The sequence below is a fragment of the Athene noctua genome, chromosome 2 (assembly GCF_965140245.1).
Source record: "Athene noctua chromosome 2, bAthNoc1.hap1.1, whole genome shotgun sequence".
Taxonomy (NCBI): domain Eukaryota; kingdom Metazoa; phylum Chordata; class Aves; order Strigiformes; family Strigidae; genus Athene; species Athene noctua.
The window spans coordinates 164,719,890-164,738,241 of record NC_134038.1 but is presented as its reverse complement, the minus strand read 5'-3'; the positions used below and the strand labels follow the sequence as shown (position 1 = coordinate 164,738,241).

At 42.1% G+C, this 18,352-nt stretch overlaps 1 protein-coding gene across 4 annotated transcripts in view; it reads left to right on the top strand.

Annotated features, from left to right (window-relative positions):
• The window catches only part of PDE1C (phosphodiesterase 1C), a 391,546-nt gene that overhangs the window by 114,368 nt on the left and 258,826 nt on the right, over positions 1–18,352 (top strand). The window lies entirely within an intron of this gene.

The following is an 18,352-nucleotide window of genomic DNA, read 5'->3' as shown; positions in this document are numbered from 1 at the left end:
TGTACTTTACTTTTATATTCAACACACACGTGTTAAAGTGTTTAAAGTGGTTTTTGCTTTGGACAAATTGCTTTGACTACAGCGATTTTGGTTATATCTCAGTCTGTCAAACTTATTTCAGTCTTCATATAATCATTATTTTGAAGGTACTTATATAAGTCATTATATTAGGTAGTAATTTCAGATATCTTATTTATACTGCTTGACGTTTAAAAAACATTTTACCATAAAGTGAGTTTGTCAGTCTATATAAATAAATCCTGTAATTCCATAGCAGTTTTCCTTCTTTAATATTTCCATTTAAATGATTCGGGACAAGTGTTTCAGAACGTGGATCCTCCTTTTACGATGAGCCATGGTATTTAATGGCTTTTAAATACTTTGTGCCTCTGGTATTTAAAATCTGTGATTTCAAGAGATCTAACTCTTTTCCAGCTTTTACTTCTCATAACAAATTCTGGGTAGCAGCAATCCTTCCACTGCCGCCATCAAGTTAATTTCAGCCGTTTTACATGACAAAATAGTGTCACTGCATTTCAAATGGCATGATTTGATTATGTGAGTAAGGGTGACTCTTGGAAGAAGTGAGCTTGTATATAGCATAATAAGGACGGATGAGTTGGAAAATGTAGTTTGGCAAAACAGTTTAGCTAATGCAGTTTAAATGGCTCTATAAACTTTACAGAACCTTTGTATTTCATCAGTATAGAAATTACTGTACCATGTGGCATTTTGGTTGGCTTTTATAAATGGAAATCCAAACAAATTGTTGTTACAGAGTAAATTGTAACTGTCTGGTTTTATAAAGGAAGGAAGCCCCATGCGTGTTTAGGAGCTATGCAGAAGAGTGGAAGATAAGTGGGTACATTGCAATTACTGTCTAAAGACATGAGAAAATACAAACACTGTGGTGTTTTTATTCAGTTTGGGATCATGTTGATATTATGGTGCAAACCTGGGCTGAGGAGACAGTAGCATCTTTTTTATGCTGGGTCGCATGTTTGATTTGTCAGGGTCTTCTGTGGGTCGTGACCTTCGAGTGCTTCCTTGACAGAGTTTGAGTGATGTGTCTGAGTACCCGTGATTGCCTGGCAAGCATGGGCTTTCCTTGTTTCTCGTTGAGTAGACGCTAGCGGAAGGTCTTGCTACCCCGTTGCCTTTTGAGGAATGAGATGTGATTCACAAGTTGTCCAGTCCAGCATGTCTTAATTAGGAATCTGGTGGCTGAATTTCGGGGTGGGGGGGGAGAAGGGGGGCAATGTTGGGCTTGTATGACTTGATTTTACAGACAAGAACCAGGACTTTTTATTTCTGAATGTGACTGCTACAGACTGTAAAATGCAGCGACTCCCTTACTACTTGTAATTCACTGCTGGTAGAGCAGTGTATGGCAATCCTACCCCTTTCATGCATAGTTAAAAAGAAAATCTCTCTCCAGTGTCAAATGAGTCACACTTCCTTGTGATTGCATATCTTTTAATGTGAATATATATAAGCTGCATGAAATCCCTATTGCCACCTCTTGTATTAGATATTGTTTTCTACTGTGCAGTACTTATTCTGCAACTTGGAAAATTAGGAAGAGATCTATATTTGATTTTGTTCAACATCTAGATATGAGCTTGTAATGCCTTTAAACATAAAAGGAGGAATATGATTATTTCAGTCATACTTTTCCTGCAGTAATAATTCATCCTTAAGATATAAAGCAAAAATCAAATGAAACCAACCCCCTCTCTACACCCCAAATGACTACAGTGCCTGATCTCTCCTTAATTAAAAAGTGTTCTGATGGTCTTGGTTTTCTTATACAATTATTTCACTATGTCTTTTCTGAAGATACCAAGAACAAGCACAAGATTGGTCTAAACAAGGTTGAATACATTTCTCAAGAGAGAACTGAAAGAGTTTGCAGTATCTTCTTGCTTGCAGTATTGTGCTGAGTCAGCAGTTATAAGTAATTTTGTCTTGACTAGTTATACTACTGCAGTGCTTAAAATATAGATTTTAAGATCCATTCTCACTGGCATTTAGTCTATTTGTCTAGGAAAGGCAAGGGAGGCCTCAATTTGAACTGAATTTGAAAATACAGTGGAATATGAAGAATGACAAGAAAAAAGATAATTAGACACAGAAGTGATTAGCTTCTTGGCCCACGCTTTATGCAACAGATCTGATATACTCACTGTCTTTCTTTGCACAAATATCCAAGTTCACAGTTATAGGAGCTGTGATCACTTTCTTTTTGAATAGCTGTGCATGGGTCAGTATCCATCGTTGTACAATCGTTGCCCATGGCTGTGGTCTGATGCCCAGGAGTATTAGGTGGTGGGTGTTTGGCCTTGTCAGGGCTGCGGGATCTGGATATTGGCTGGAGATGTCAGCGGTTGCCAACACTGAAGTCTGTAACTCAGAAACTCTCTTCCTAGATCTGCTTTTTAATCGGCTAGGTCCTGTAATGAGCAGTGGTGCTATTGGTAAGAATTAACAGTGCTTATTAATGAGCTCTTAAGGAGGCTGTGTAATAACTTTACAGACTGCTTTAGCTTCTGTGTGTGGCTCCCTGGCAGCGCTACCCAAGCAGGTGTTTGGGTAGCAGGCTAGCACCCACCAGAGGGAGCAAAGAAACAAGAGACGGGTTTGGGTCCTTGTCTCCAAATACCACCTAGAAGTTTGTGGAAATGCTTTATGTTGGAGGATACAAGAGAAACTGTTGCATTTGTTCCCAGACAGCTGCCTGGAGTGAATCAAGTCACTAGGGTGGCACTGCTCCAGCTGGACATTTGATGTGTCCAAGATGTCATGATTTCTTTTAGATTTGTTTGGTTGTGATGTATGGGAGAGATGGAGTTTTGTTTGGAGTCTGGAGACCTGGGACACTGCATTGGGGTGTATGACACTGGTGGTGCTTATGGGATGTAATGGCTGTGCTGGATCTTGTCACAGAAGAGATCCCATGGTACAAGGTGACTGAGACATCCAGGGAAGAATGGAGATGCTCATCTGAGACATTCAGTGCAACCTCCCATCCTGGTCCAGGCCCTGCATGACAGCTAAAGTTGGTCTGGAATCACAGAATAGTCCTTCTAGCTCTATCTAGCACGTGGGGACTTTGGGTGGGAGTGTTTCCAAAGTGATAAATCGGGGTAGCAGGCAGCTGAACAGTGAGCGGATGAAGCAAAGATGCTCTGTGCTGTACCAGACAAGCCTTACTGAAAACCTATGTAGCTAGGCTGAACTAGGAAGTGATATATATCATCTGTTACCAAGGCCGTATGTCCTGGGAAGCAGAAAGGCAGATTTAGTTCCTTCAACATCGCAGGATTTTTAAGCTCAAGGCTTGCATGGGTTCTTAATTTCTGTCACCTTTCAAAATATTTCCAGTTTTTAGCTTGAGGCTGGAACATCCTTGTGTACCTCAATAGCTGCTCTTCCTATGTCAGCTGCAAAGTTTCTTTATCTTTCCAAGGGCAGTTTGATTTGCTTTCCTTATCTGCTTCTGTGCTGCTTTGGGAATCTTAAATCACACTGGCAGCTAATCTTGTATTTCTGGTTTGGTCACGGGTGATGTAAACTCTTGCTCTTGCCAGCTACTGGGCACTTGGTCTACGGGATAGAAGTGATACTGCAGTGCTCCAAATGTCACATAACTTCAGTCACAGCGCTTTGTGCTGGGAGTCAGCTCACAAGCCGCAGTCGTCTGGGTCAAGGTGGCATCCGTGGGAATAAGGGATATGAGCCTGCCTTCCCTCTACCTTGCCTGACTCAGAGCAAGAGCCCATCTCCAGATACATGGCAGAGAGGGACCTGCAGGACTTCAACACCTCTCACATTTTGACGTTCTCTGGGCAGCACCAAAGCTTATCTGTAGCTACCTAAGCTTGTACATGAGGTCTGAAAATCAGAGAGGGAGGTGATGCTGTGCAGGATAGCTGTGACCATGACTGCAGAAGAGCAGCAGTTGAGGACTAGTCGTTGTGTAGAATAAAGTCCTCCCTCCCTCCCCTTGGTATTTGTTTATGGCTTTTTAAATTTGGATTTTCTTGATTTTTTTAAAAAAATACACAGAAAGATGAGATGAGTCTCACTTGCCCTAACTTGTTTTTAAAAAAAGACAACAAACAAATGACTGCACGAGGCTGGAAACATGAAAGGCACTTTCTCATTGTTTTTTATACCCATCTACTGCAGATCCAGGTCTCACTAAACATTAAAATGTAAGCAGTCTCTTGAAAACCCACTCTTCTCAACATCTTTCTCAATCCAGACTTATTATAATGCACTTTACTTGCATTAAACTTAAATTCATCTATGTTCTATTCAAACCTGTTGCTTATTCCACTTATTTATTGATACTCATTACAATGAATAAGAAGTGGAAAGTGTTCTGTTTATTAAGGAAATGGCTCCCACACTGTTTGTTTTTCTTCTCTCTTCTTTTAATTGTGCCTCCCTTCTAGATGCATGGTACACTCTGTGGGAACTAGGCACTCATTTCTTGGTAGATTGAGATTTATGAGTCAGAGGGGGAATGATCAGAGGAGAAAGATTTATATCAGTTACTGTTCAAAGGCTGCATTCTCTCGCTCTTTGCGTATATCCACACGGGTCCAAGAGGAAGGTGTTTTTTCAGGCAGTTGAAAGTGAAATGGAGTTCTCTCTTCTTTTTTTTTTTTTTTTTCTCTTTCTATTTTTTTTTTTTTTTAAATATCACAGTCTCCTTGTTCTTCACAGGATAGATGTATTATTGATGACAAGCAAACCCAGTGATTCTGTCCCTGTAAATATCAGACACTTCAAAAGATCCAAATTAAGAAATTCAGATGGACTGTGGGTGTCCTAACAAAGGTGTGCCTCTGAAAGGCAGGGAAGAAATCCACTTCCACAATGGGAAGGAGAGTTTTAACTGAAGCTTCATGGATAAACAATAGTCCTGGCAGTAAAGAAGTCTTGCTTTGAGAACTGACCAATGCCTGCCCTTGACTACACTTCTCCGCCTGACATACATCACTTGAATCTTGTACCACAGTAGACTCCGAGCATTTGTTTTGCAGCTGTGCAAGGCTTTGGCCAGTTCTGGCTTTGTAAGCACACAGATCACCCCCAGTCCTTGACATGGCCTACACTAGTCCCCACCACACACAGAGGGTAGATGTATTTTTAAATCCAAACGTGATATACCTGTACAACCATGTGAGTCTCAGATATCTGTGCAGCTCTCATGTGGGTATACAGGTCTTTCCAGGGGTCATGATCAGTTGCTTGGCTTACTGAAGTTGCCAGCCCAGTCTTCCTTGCAGGTTTACAGAGGAAACTGTATATGGGCAGGGAGTTGTATATAGGGAAAATACATGAATTTAAAGGTAGTCTTTATCTTGATAAGGAAACATTTAATAATGCACTATTTAGTTATCTCCACGATGAGAAATAATACTAATACCAAACTGAGATGCCTTGCAATTCCCGTTGACATAGTTTTTAGCTTGGTTTCATAAGGAAAACTGGCTATCCTTTCCCTAAGGAAATTGCTGTTTCTTGGTCAGCCTTCCCATTAATTTCCTAAACATAGCTGAACTTGATCAGTAGCTTAACAGAACGGTTACCTACTGAGTAACCGGGTCACAGAATGTGTTGCTATGGGAAAGGTAGGTAAAATGTAAAACACAAAATAGGTAAGAAACCAGTCATAGCTTATGCTGCAGCTTTGAATACTCTAACTGGTGCTAATGAAAGGTATTATTGTCACTACTATTATGTTGTACATCATGCCTAGTTACCCTGGTGGAGTGGACCACATATCGTATTCTGGTAGATAAAGTGAATTATATGCCATGACCCCTTCCCCTCCTGCCATGTGGTTACACCCACTGTGGTCTTTCTGTGCACATGCAGAGGTCCAGGATTTCCTAATGTGAACTGACTGTCGTGGAGCGTCACCTAATGGGGACGAACAGCTGGATTTTCAGGCAAAATAGCACTGGAAAGGGGCTGGTGGCCAGCTGGCCTGTTCCTCTAACCTGCAGTCTGCACTTGAAGGGCACTTGGGAGGAGGGGAGGGGATGTGGGCTCTGGAAGAGATTTATTGTCCTGGCAGTCTGTACATGTCCTGTGGGCCGTAAGTTGTTCATCCTGTTATTAAATTAAGACTGTCATGGTATATATTTCACTCCCAATGAGAAAATGGGATAGTGGCTTTCTTACTCTTGGCAGTCAGAGGGAGTGTGATGAGCTGAGATAAAAGTCTTCAACTAATCAATTGCTGAAGCTTTATCTTGAGTTCTTTAATTTGCGTAAGCAAGAAACATTAAGAAGACACTCAAAGGAAATTCCAGTACAATTTCATCTTCTAAATGGCTGGCTGATGTCAATGAAGTTAAGTGGTATTTTTATATTGTAACATCCTAAAGGATGTGGGAAAACATTCTTCAGGTCTGATCCAATTGGGGACAGATTTGGTTTGGTTTTGAGACCACAAAACCTGCAAGTAAGTGTTCAGGAATATTTTGAAGTGAATAACAACAATAATGATCATGAAATTGCCCAAAATAATCTTAAGGCTGATGGATAAGACTTTGATCTTCACTAATGTCCTGCATTTCTTCTTAATGTGAAGACTATGAAGCAAGAGGAAAATGTGATACTTAGCTCCAGTTAATTGAGTCTGACAATCAGATCTGGAGAGAAAACTGTGTGCTATCTTGGGAAAATACTATCCATTTCTGCATTGAAATACAAATTTGAGATTTTTTTTTTTTTTTTTTTTGTAATGAAACTCAAGAGAGAATCTACACTAAACATTTGCCTGGGACACACTGGAAATCTCCATACCCATTACAGGTATCACCCATCCAATGGATAGAATTGTTGATTCCCATGGGAATGCTATTAATACCAGGCTATGGGTTGCTTAGAGTCACCTGTTTGCATGTACTGCTCTGTGTGTATCTCTTTTGACTCTGTGCTTTCTAGCAAAGGTTTTTGTCTGGTTTGCCTCCTCATGCAAAATGATTTTTGGTAACTACCGTACCTTGCTGGAAATTCTTTTGCCAGAAATCTGTAGCCCAGCCTACCAGTGACTTTGCAGACATGTAGCAACATCTAAGGTGAGTAAAGCTGCTTCGAACTGTCAACACCCCGTACCCACATAGCTTTCTAATGGCTGTTCTTCATCTGGTTTTTGCATGTTAAGCTGCCTGCTGGCAATTTCTAGAAACTATTTTATGTAATAGAAAGGTCTCATTTGGAAATTATCACACTATCCATCTGAGTACTCAGCACTTGCTGATGTCAGAGCCATGGCGTCTGTAGTTTGCAGATTGGGACATTTATTTTTAGTTCCAATAATTTTTGGATCTGAATCTACTGAAGTGTTCACAGCAAGACTGCTAAAACTATCATGTGTTACTTGGTTTCCATCTGAACTTTATAAACTGATCTAAACTTTATAAATTGACTCAAGTTGTTTTGAAACCAGGCCTATAGTCTAAATTTGCTGTCAGTTCTGCTCTTACTCTGGCAAAAAGCAATCTTATATCTTCTTTTGGTCGCAAGGCCTTCATTTTGAGGTGTGGAAATTGACCAGGAAAATAGGGGCTTTGGGTCCCCATTAGTGCCCAGTGATTCCTTCTGTTACATATGTACCTTTGACCTGTCTCCTCTTTCATGTGAGCACTTAGAGTTCCTTATCAGAGCAAATTTTCTCTCAGCTCAGCTGAAAAAGGACTGGACCTGAAGTTCTGTTTCTTTTAAATAACAGCTACAGAAGATCGTTTATTGGAGAAAGGAAAGCTGTGAGAAGCTTAGTTTCCTTCTTCCTAAGTGATGTGCGCAAGCCTCATTTAGATCAGTGTGAGCATCTGTAGATGCAGTTTCTAAGATGAAGATAACATTTCTATTCTCAGTACTTAGAACCTCAAGATTGATTTTTGTCACCACCAGTATCTGCTCCTGAATCAAAAAGATGCTTGTTATCCTACTGTCTTCTTGTAACAGTTGTAATTCAGCCTGCCCTGATTCTGAACAGTGTTATTCATAATAAGTAATATTCAGATTTATTCTGAAGATGAGAATTTGAGACAATTGTATTCCTCTTAAGGCACTGCACCTCCTTTTGAGGGCTGCATCACTTCATAAATTGTTTTAAAGTTGCTCTTAATGTCCACAATGTCAGCAGTACTTAAGTAAAAGAATTAGAGTGTAGTAGTGTAAATACAGTGGGGCAAGTTTGGTGTAAATTGGCATAAAAGTTGACTTCTGTGGATTTATACTGATTTACTGTAGCGTTTGTGGCATGATACTTCAAAACAGTGCTTGTACATGGAAATTTGCATATTTGTTGTTTAATGTTATAAATCTGATAAACTTGGCAGAGTGATTTTGCTGAATCATGAGTGACGCTGTCAAATAATGTTAATCAAAGTGACTTGGGCTAGATACAGCAAATTTCGCTCTTGAGGAATGCCCACTGGCTTTCACAAAACGTCCGTGAAGCTTGCAAACTTTGAATCAGTACAGCCTTTAACAGTTTAGCTTTTTTCTCCACTGCTTTAATGGTAATTCTAATGTAGCCAAGGCTTTTTCTGAGCATCTGAGGATGGCAGTGGCAAGCCATGACCTGAAACGTAGCTTTTCTTTGTGTTGCTTGGGCTTTACATATTTGCTCATTGCATTGGTTCTCCAAAAAAAAAAAAAAAAAAAAAAAAGCAAAAGCACTTACTGCTTTTTCACTTCATAATTCATTATACATTGTAAATAATTGTGTTATCCTGACATATCAGCTCTTGTGCTAGCAATACTGTTCTAATTTCTTACAAAAATTACTCATTGATATCGACAGAAAACAGGCTCCTTAGTTTTGTGCTGCAACAGAATATCAGCCGTATTACTCTCTTTTAAGCCAATTTTATTTTTTACTGAACTGAAGTTAAACTCAGATTTTTCACATTCTGTACGTAATTCTTTTTGAAACAGTTGTACAGTAATTAATGAAAACTTTATAATAACACAAACCGATTCAATATATTTTATGAAGATCAATTTTTTCCCAGCATGGCTGTGTTACGGCTTATACAACTATGATTTATGCTGTTTAACATTAATGACCTGAATGATGGGGCACAGTGCACCCTCAGCAAGTTTGTAGATTAAAAAATGGAACTCACAGCAGTGGGAGTGGTTGGTAGACCTCTGGCTTTGCTGCTATCCAGAGGGACTTCCACAGGCTGGAGAACTGGGCTGACAGAAATCTCATGCAGTTCAGTAAGGGGAAGCACAAAGTCCTGCAGAGTGGCCGGGAAGAACCCCATAGTAGTACATACCAGTACACTCTGGGGGCTGACTGACTGAAAAGCAGCTTTTCCTGAGAAGAACCTTGGGGTTCTGGTGGACAACACCTTAGACCATGAGCCAGCAATGTGACCTTGCAGCAAAGGCGGCCAACAGCATCCAAAGTGTCATTAGGAAGACTGTTACCATCAGGTCAAGCTTCCCCTCTGTTGAGCACAGTTGAGGCTGTATGTGGAGTTCTGCATCCAGTTCTAGATTCCTCAGTACAAGAGAGACAGGGACATACTGGAAAGAGTCCGGCAAAGGACCATGAAGGTGAATAAGAGACTAGAAGATCTGACGTAGAAGGGGAGGCTGGGAGAGCTGTGACTGTTCAGCCTGGAGGAGAGAAAGCTTGCAGGGAGGTTATCAATATAGATATGTGATGGAAGGGAATGCGCAAGATGGGGCCAGACTCTTGTCCGTAGTGCCCAGTGACAGGACAAGAGGCAGAGGACAAAAAACTGAAATACAGGAAATAGCATTCAAATATAAGAAAAAGCTTTTTCTTTTCTTTTATTGTGAGGGTGATGGGACACTGGCACAGGTTGTCCAGAGAAGTTTTGGAGTCTCCATCCTTGGAGATATTCAGAATATAACTGGACACAGTCCTGGGCAACCTGTTGTAGCTGACAGTGCTTTAAGCAAGGGGGTTGGACTGGATGGTCTCCAGAGGCTCCCTCCAGCCTCAGCATTTCTGTGATTCTATGGTGGGAATGGTGAAGCTGAATTAAAACCCTGTGAGTAAAACCCTAGTGTCTGATCTGCACTGCGGATCCGCTATCTGCATTGCAGATTTTTGTTGCATCGTCTGCACACATCTGCTGCATGGAACTCCCTCTGACGTCAGTATGATGTAGAGGTCTGCAGTGCGGATTCATGACTGGGATTTTTCTCTGGAGGCTTTCTCCATCTGTGTTTGAGACAAACCAGAATAATATGTTTTAACTTTTTTCCTATGTAAACTATTTTGTGAATCGAGTCTTCCATAGACAAGTTTATTAAAATGCAAGATTCATTTCCCAGTCATCAAAAGAAAGTGGCACTGAGTTCACAGCTCATGTAGGTGATAGGAAAGAAGCTCATATGACGAGATACTAATACAGATCCTCAAATGTAATTTGCATTTGTCTGAACAAGCTTCCTCTAAGAAGGGAGGGGAAGTGCAAATGACAGAGGAAACTTTAAAGAACCGGGGAAAACTTTTTCATCAGTTCATGATGAGTTGGGTAATGGTCTTAGTGAGATTATTTGTAGCCTTAGAAAACATTAGTTCATTTCCAGGTTCAGCTGAACGCTTTGATCTGTCTTGAGTCGAAGCCTCGTAACACAGGTTACTGCTGGTTGCTTCTGCAGAAGCATTTCTGTGGGTCCTGCTGAGCTTTCTCTAGGTCCTAAAAAATTATTGCTTAAATATTTATCTTCACAGAGACTAAGGTGTCATCTATTTTTAACCAGTACTCTCTACTAGTGTTGATTTCAATAGAGAACTTAGCCTAAAATATTACATGGGAAGTTTTCTAATGTATTTCTGTTGGCACTGAGATAAGACAAAGTGATTGAAAAGCAAATAAACTCATTCTCTCATTAACCTTTCAATTGCTGAATTTATGTGTCTGTTGATGTGCAAAGTGTTACTATACTTTTTTTTTTTTTTTTGTCTTGTCAAAGCTAAAGTCATCTTAATGACTCATCTCTCCCCAGACACTATCGGGAGCTACCTGTTAAATACTGTCAGTAGCTGGCTTCTAAAATTCTCTGGGTTTGTTTTGTTTTGTTGGCCCAGGCAAGGCCTCAGATGTGAGACCAGATTCTCTGCCAGTTTTATCCATGCAGTTTTATAAGAGTACTTGACTTTAGCGGAGCTGTACCAGTATATGCCTGAGACAACTGAAGTGTGGCAAGCATCTGAATGACATTAGCTAATTGAATGCAATTCAGATGGAGGGAAAGGTAAGCAATCAGGGAATCCGGCAATAGAAACAAAGCACCAAAAGCTGACTTCACGCAAAATTTCAGACAGGTAGCATGAATAATGGCCATTTCAGTCTCATTTTTGTAAGAAGATATACTTTCTGGGAAGAGGGTGGAAGAAACAGGCTTGCTATCTGACCACATTGAGATAAATACTGGCTTTGAACTCTGAGACAAAATGCTGGCTTTTAAGGGCCAAATATGTGCCATTTTCAGAGTATGTCCCCTATGGCCATTGCTCTGGCTAGAGAACTGCATCCATGTTCACGCTGTTTGACATCCCCAGTGCAGAAAGACAGTGCTGCGAGAAAAATGCTGTTCCACAGCACCTGCCTATGGTCTACCTGGTCTTGGCGAGCATTTGTGCCATACCTGACTTCTCCGTAGCCATGTGGACCCCAGGGCCACTCCACTGTTACCTTTATAAGTGGCTCTGCCCAGTGTCCTCCTTAGCCGTTCTCTAATGACCATGAAAGGATTATTTTTCACTGTGATGTTACTAGAAAGACAGGAAAGGCAGGAGGGGTTCAGCTGTCTTGTGGGGGACTTAAGACAGCCAGAGCTGCAGGTCAGATTGCTGAGGTGTCCTCCTTGTGGTCCTGGATAGCCAGCTGGTTCACATGCAGGGGTCTAGGTCCTGTGCCAGTTTTATGTCATGTGGGGTTTTTTTGTGGTTTCTTTATTATGATTTTTTTGCGATTCTTACTGAACAAAGGCCTATCACCTCACACTGTTTCAGATGGAGAGACACCAGCATCCCTTGATAGGACTGGATTTGCAGGGCTGGGCTGTGGGCTAAATGAGCTGGCAGAAAGTTTGGAATAGGGCCAGGTCTGCAACCGGCTGCCCAGTCCAGAAGGAGAGGGTGGTCATCATCCTCTGTCTGCATCAAACTCACATTACCCCGTGGCTTTTCTAGCTTTGCACCAGTCTGTTCCTGTAGCCACCATCAATGTCAGAGTTGCTGGAGAGTGCACGTGGGTGAAAGCACAGCCATCTGGCTTGTCCTCAGCTTAGCGATGAACCTAACAATTGCTTTCTGACAGAAAGCCATACCTGGCTGCACTGGGAATGTCCATGGGATCCCTGTTGTGTAGCATCTACTGGAGGATAGTGTCCATTGGTGTATCATTTTCCTGGGATGACTGCCATAAGCACTTAATTTATGCTAACATCACTGATCGGGTCTGTGATTTCTCCATGTTTCGGGTCTTTTGTCTGGCCCAAACTTGTAAGCAGTCAAGTTCCAGGTGTTAGTTTAGTCTTGTGAAGCCCAGTGGCAGTTATCTGATCATAAACGTCCTTGTTTGGTGCCCATGTTGAGATGACATCATGACAGGCATTGTTGCATCTAGTTTTCTGGGTCACACTGGCTATTGCATCATGCTGACTGGGCCATGTAAATACAGTGTTTTGGGCTATGCCTGTTCTCCAGGTTGACTAGCGATGCTTCTTGAATCCAGAAGATACATCCAAATTACGTATGAGTGCAGACTGGAAATTGCTTCAAAAGCCCAATGTTTTCAAAGTGTTACTGCTTGTTGAACAAAGCCTTGCTGCAGCCTGGGCAGTGTGGACATATGGCAAATTTAGCCAGCAAAATGACTTTGACAAGGTAGTCTCAATATAACCAACAGAGAGGTTAGAGAGGATTACTGGGTTCATTTTATATACATTCTGTGAAATTTCTTCTCAGCTTTATTCTTCTTGGTCATATATTCTTAAAATAAAACTCTTCTTTAAGAAAAAAATAAAAATTTCTGGCTCTGTAGTTTCCAAGCAGCATGGACTATAAAAATGAAATAACCCAGCTGTATATTTAGAAGCATGCAAGTAAATGCCTTATAGCTAAACTTGATATAAAGGTACAGTTAATTCAAAGTAGCATGTTAACACTGAAAATAATGCTTTACTTGTTTCCCATTTCACAAGGTAGAAAATATACTTTAGTTTAATGAAATTACAATGAAAATCATTATTGTTTTGTACTTCTGAGGAAGACAAATACTTGAAATTTCTTGGATGATTTTGGAACTTTTTTCTATAGTGGGTGTTCTTTCAACTTTAAAACATTTTCATCACAATTTTTTTGTGCCTCTAAAAGTAATAATAATGAAGTAGGAAACGCAACATTAGATTAAACAATTGCCAATTAAATAAATCTCACTGGTAAAACACAATATGAAAATGCACACTGCAAAGCAACATGAAAAAAATGCAGAGAAATGGTAATGCATGATCTTCAGAATAATTTGTGGGTTTTACATCCCTGTTCAGTGGCTTGTCTTATTGAACAGTAATGTAAGGAACCAGCTTTTCAAAGGACCTACCTTACAACACTCTCCTTGGTATACCTAGTGTGTGACTGCAAAAATGGGAATGCCATGGAAAGGCAAATGAAGAATGAGAGCAGATGGATGGTATTCTCTGTGTGTGCATGTGTAGGCAAGGAGAGCCCTGGCCCACTTCATGAACATCAGCCCAGGATCCTGCTCAGGGATGCTGGTGGTCCTCCAGGATAACTCACCCCTGGATTGTCTTCTCTCTTCAAGTGCTCTCTCTGTGAGAAGCCTGGAAAAAGTGGCATATCTTGGAAAAGTAGGGTGTGTGGTACCAAGTACCTGCTTTTATTCACTCTGATAGAAGTGAGGAAGTATATAGACCTGTCACAGACTTAAGCCTGCTTTCTTCTCTAGTCTCAGCAAGCGGAAATGTTGCTCCTTTCAGGACAGTATCATAGGTGATATGAACCTATGAACACACTGCAGCAACTCAGCCAGGTGGGAAGCCTGAAAATATACTGAAGGACAAAACTTAGCTGCTAGAACAAGCATTAGAAACTGGCAGTGAAATTGGTCATAAACAGGTCCAGTGAAGAACCAGATACGTTGTGCTCAGCTCCGAGGAGATGCAGAAACCACACCTGAATATTGAGCTAAAAGGGGAAAAGAGGAGGGAAGACCGAAAAAAAAATCATAGTTTTGAGGAAAACACATCTTTTTCACACTCGTGTAGAATATGGGAAGTTGGTTTCAAATGTTTTGTTGTTGTCATTACCATTTTGATATGAATAGTTCATGCTGCTACAGAAGAATCACAGTGTCAGGGTGGCATCCATGGTAGGAGGCAGTCCATTCCCGTATCTCTGTCTTGGAGGGAGGTGGGCTGCCATGCTGCTCCGAGCACAGAGTGGGGTGGGTTTGATGCTGAAGGTCGTGCCCAGCTCCTCTTTCGTGTGCCACAGCCTGTGACTAACTGATGAGTGTAGCTGCACGTTATGTATATGCAGAGGGAGATAAGAGGACTGTTTTGTCATGGCTCTACAAAAGCTGTGGACGAGAAGGCCTAATGACAGAGGAGTGATAGCTCTGATAAGCCAGAGCTCTGTGCAGTGTCTAATTTTAGTGTTTATCTGACCAATGGGTAACTGGAAGTGTTGTCAAATGACAGATAAAACCTAGAAACATGGACGGTGACCATCCTTTTATCATTACTTGCAAGTAACCATGGGGATAGGCATGTAAGAGGTCTGGTTTTGTTTTCCTGTTGTTCAGTTCAAGAGTGAAATCAGAAATAACTCCAAGTGAGAGTCAAATGGACTCCAAGCCTGTAGATGAAAATAAATTCAGGGACAGAGACTCTGACCTTGTCTATCCACAAAAATAGCAGCGAGTTAGAGATCGGTTTATTAACTTAGTAGACTTGCATCTATTTAGTTGAATTCAGTAACTGCTGTGTTCAGCATTCCCTTTCTAGCACACCTACGTGGAGGAAGATGTCATGCCAGTTCAGGCACTTTCAGCAGCAGGAAATCACAAATGCAATGTCTGTGGTTTCTTCCTTCGCTTCCTGTAGATGAACATCTGAAGTAATCTGTATTTCCCTTTCTTTAGCCTCTTTCCATTGTACTTTAATTTTGTTCAGAAGTGATGGCTTGCCCACGACACCTGACTTGATGGTTGTTTTCTCATTTGCCCCTCGTCGCTGCAGGAGCAGGCTTACTGTGATTGCTTCACTCACCACATTAGGCTATCAGCCAGCATTTGCTGAGCACTTATGTGCTTGCAGATTTACAATTGTCATTCTTTCCATTGTCCCTCAGTTCCTTTTTTTTTAAAGCTTCGGTCACAGGGCACAGCCCTCACTATGAGTAAGCCTCTCTGAACCCTTCCCAAAATTCATCATGGATATTATTCAACAAAAAAAAGAAAGGGTCAATGAACAACACCGAGACAGAAGGAATTAAGTCTTGTTGGTTTATATTTAATGGTTGGCATTTTTTTGATTCAGAATTAAATACCCAAACCTTTTCTCATTTTAGTTCTTGGAAAGAGGTAGCCCAAACAACCTCAATTTATTGTTCCTGGGCAAGAGAGGAGCCTTGTTGGTGGGAGAATTGTGGGGGTAGTGTAACACATCCAGCCTCCAGCTCACCTTCCCATTGTTCAAATGCCAGAATCTGTGATCATTTGTGAAACACAAATACAGACAACTTGCTGTATACATCTTTGTGGCACTTGCAAGGTGCCTACTCCTATGTGTTACTATCTTATATTTTGCCACCAGTATGATATTGCTGCTGAGATGATTCATCCTTGTGGAGAGTGAAGTCAGATATGTAAAAAGTTAATTATCTGGCATGTGTTTGAATTACTACACTGACTTTTTAATGATGCTGTGAGTCAAATTCTGCTGAAGGAGCTGGCTGGGGTGCTCGCCAAGCCGCTTTCCATCATTTCCCAGCAGTCCTGGCTGACCAGGGATGTCCCAACTGGTTGGAAATTGGCCAATGTGACGCCCATCTATAAGAAGGGTCAGAAGGATGATCTGGGAAATTACAGGCCTGTCAGCTTGACTTCGCTACCCGGAAGCTGATGGAGCGGCTCATCCCGAGTACCATCATACAGCACACGTGGGACAACCAGATGCTCAGGCCCAGTCAGCACGGGTTTATGAAAGGCAGGTCCTGCTTGACAAACCTGATCTCCTTCTACGACAGGGCGACCTGCTTATTGGATGAGGGAAAGGCTGTGGATGTCATTTACCTTGACTTTAGCAAGGCCTTTGACACCGTTTCCCACAGCATTCTCCTGGCAAAACTGGCTGCTCGTGACTTGGATGGGCACACGCTTTGCTGGGTAAAAAACTGTCTGGATGGCCGGGCCCAGAGAGTTGTGGGGAACGGAGTTAAATCCAGTTGGCGGCCGGTCACGAGTGGTGTCCCCCAGGGCTGGGTGTTGGGGCCACTCCTGTTTAACATCTTTATTGATGATCTGGACGAGGGGATCGAGTGCACCCTCAGTCAGTTTGCAGATGACACCCAGTTGGGTGGGAGTGTTGATCTGCTCAAGGGTAGGGAGGCTCTGCAGAGAGACCTGGACAGGCTGGAGCCATGGGCTGAGCCCAACTGGGGGAGTTTCACTGAGGGCAAATGCCGGGGGCTGCCCTTGGGCCACAACAACCCCCAGCAGCGCTACAGGCTTGGGGAGGAGTGGCTGGAGAGCTGCCAGTCAGAGAGGGACCTGGGGGGGATTGATAATGAGCCAGCGGTGTGCCCAGGGGGCCAAGGAGGCCAATGGCATCCTGGCTTGTGTCAGCACCAGCGTGGCCAGCAGGGACAGGGAAGGGATCTGAGCCCTGTGCTCGGCACTGGTGAGGCCGCCCCTCGATGAGTGGGTTCAGTTTTGGGCCCCTCACCCCAAAAAGGCCATTGAATGACTCGAGCGTGTCCAGAGAAGGGCAACGGAGCTGGGGCAGGGTCTGGAGCACAGGTCTGCTGGGGAGCGGCTGAGGGAACTGGGGGGGTTCAGTCTGGAGAAGAGGAGGCTGAGGGGAGACCTCATGGCCCTCTACAACTCCCTGAAAGGAGGGTACAGAGAGCTGGGGATGAGTCTCTTGAACCAAGGAACAAGAGTTAGGACAAGAGGGAATGGCCTCAAGCTGTGCCAGGGCAGGGTCAGGCTGGCTCTGAGGAAGGATTTCTGTGCAGAAGGGGCTGTTGGGCGTTGGAATGGGCTGCCCAGGGCAGTGGTGGAGTCCCCATTCCTGGAGGGGTTGAAGAGTCGGGTTGACCCAGCGCTGAGGGATCTGGTGGAGTTGGGAACGGTCAGGGTGAGGTTCATGGTTGGACTGGAGGAGCTTCAAGCACTTTTCCATCTGAGATGATTCTGTGAAATTCAGCGTGTTTATCCTCATCTTCAGTGATCTGGACTTGGATGTAGTTCAGACTACAAATGAAGGCTGTGGTCAACAGCCTTCTGACAGTGGAGCTTTTTCTACAAGTGTACATGTCTGTACAGAAAATGGAAATAATTTTGCCATTCAAGATTTTTATTTTAATGGAAGTTTACAATTCTGAACAAAACTCTGTTTGCAAACATAACTCAGTTGAAATCTATGAATGACTCCTAGGCTACATTAACAAGGGGAAGTTTGACAGAAACTGGTCCAAATTCATGCAAACTTTTTTTTTTATACAAACTTAGGAATCTCCTTGGCCTTGTTAAGGTATCTTCCAAGATTTTTGGTTCCTACAACAGAAAGTTTCCATAGTCATCCTGAGACCTTTCAAACCTGGGATGCTTGGCTGAACAATATTAATTGAGGAGTGAGAAGGTTTTGGAAGTTTTGCTATTAATAGAGATGCACTAATAAGGTGATCTGGGAGAAATTAATATTATATGAGGTTTGAAAAAAATCAAGTAAAAAATACAGAAGAGGTTCAGGAAGGGAAAATATTCCTCAGATGAATCATTCTGATATAGATAAATGGTTCTCATTCCACCTACCAAAATACATAGTATGTGAATTAAATATTTGGAACGAGTAACAGTGAAGTAATGGACAAAACCTGACATCCAACTACTGCGTCATTTCTACCTCTTAATGAACAGTAAATGATGCAGTTGCTTTGCCATGCTGGGTGTATTTAGCTTCAGAAGTGGGGAGATGGCAATAGAGAGCTGTGGTGAGGCTGTTATAGGTTCTTGTTTTTATAATAACAAAGTCTATCAAATGTCACTATGCAATTTTTGATAATTTCAATAAAGACTGC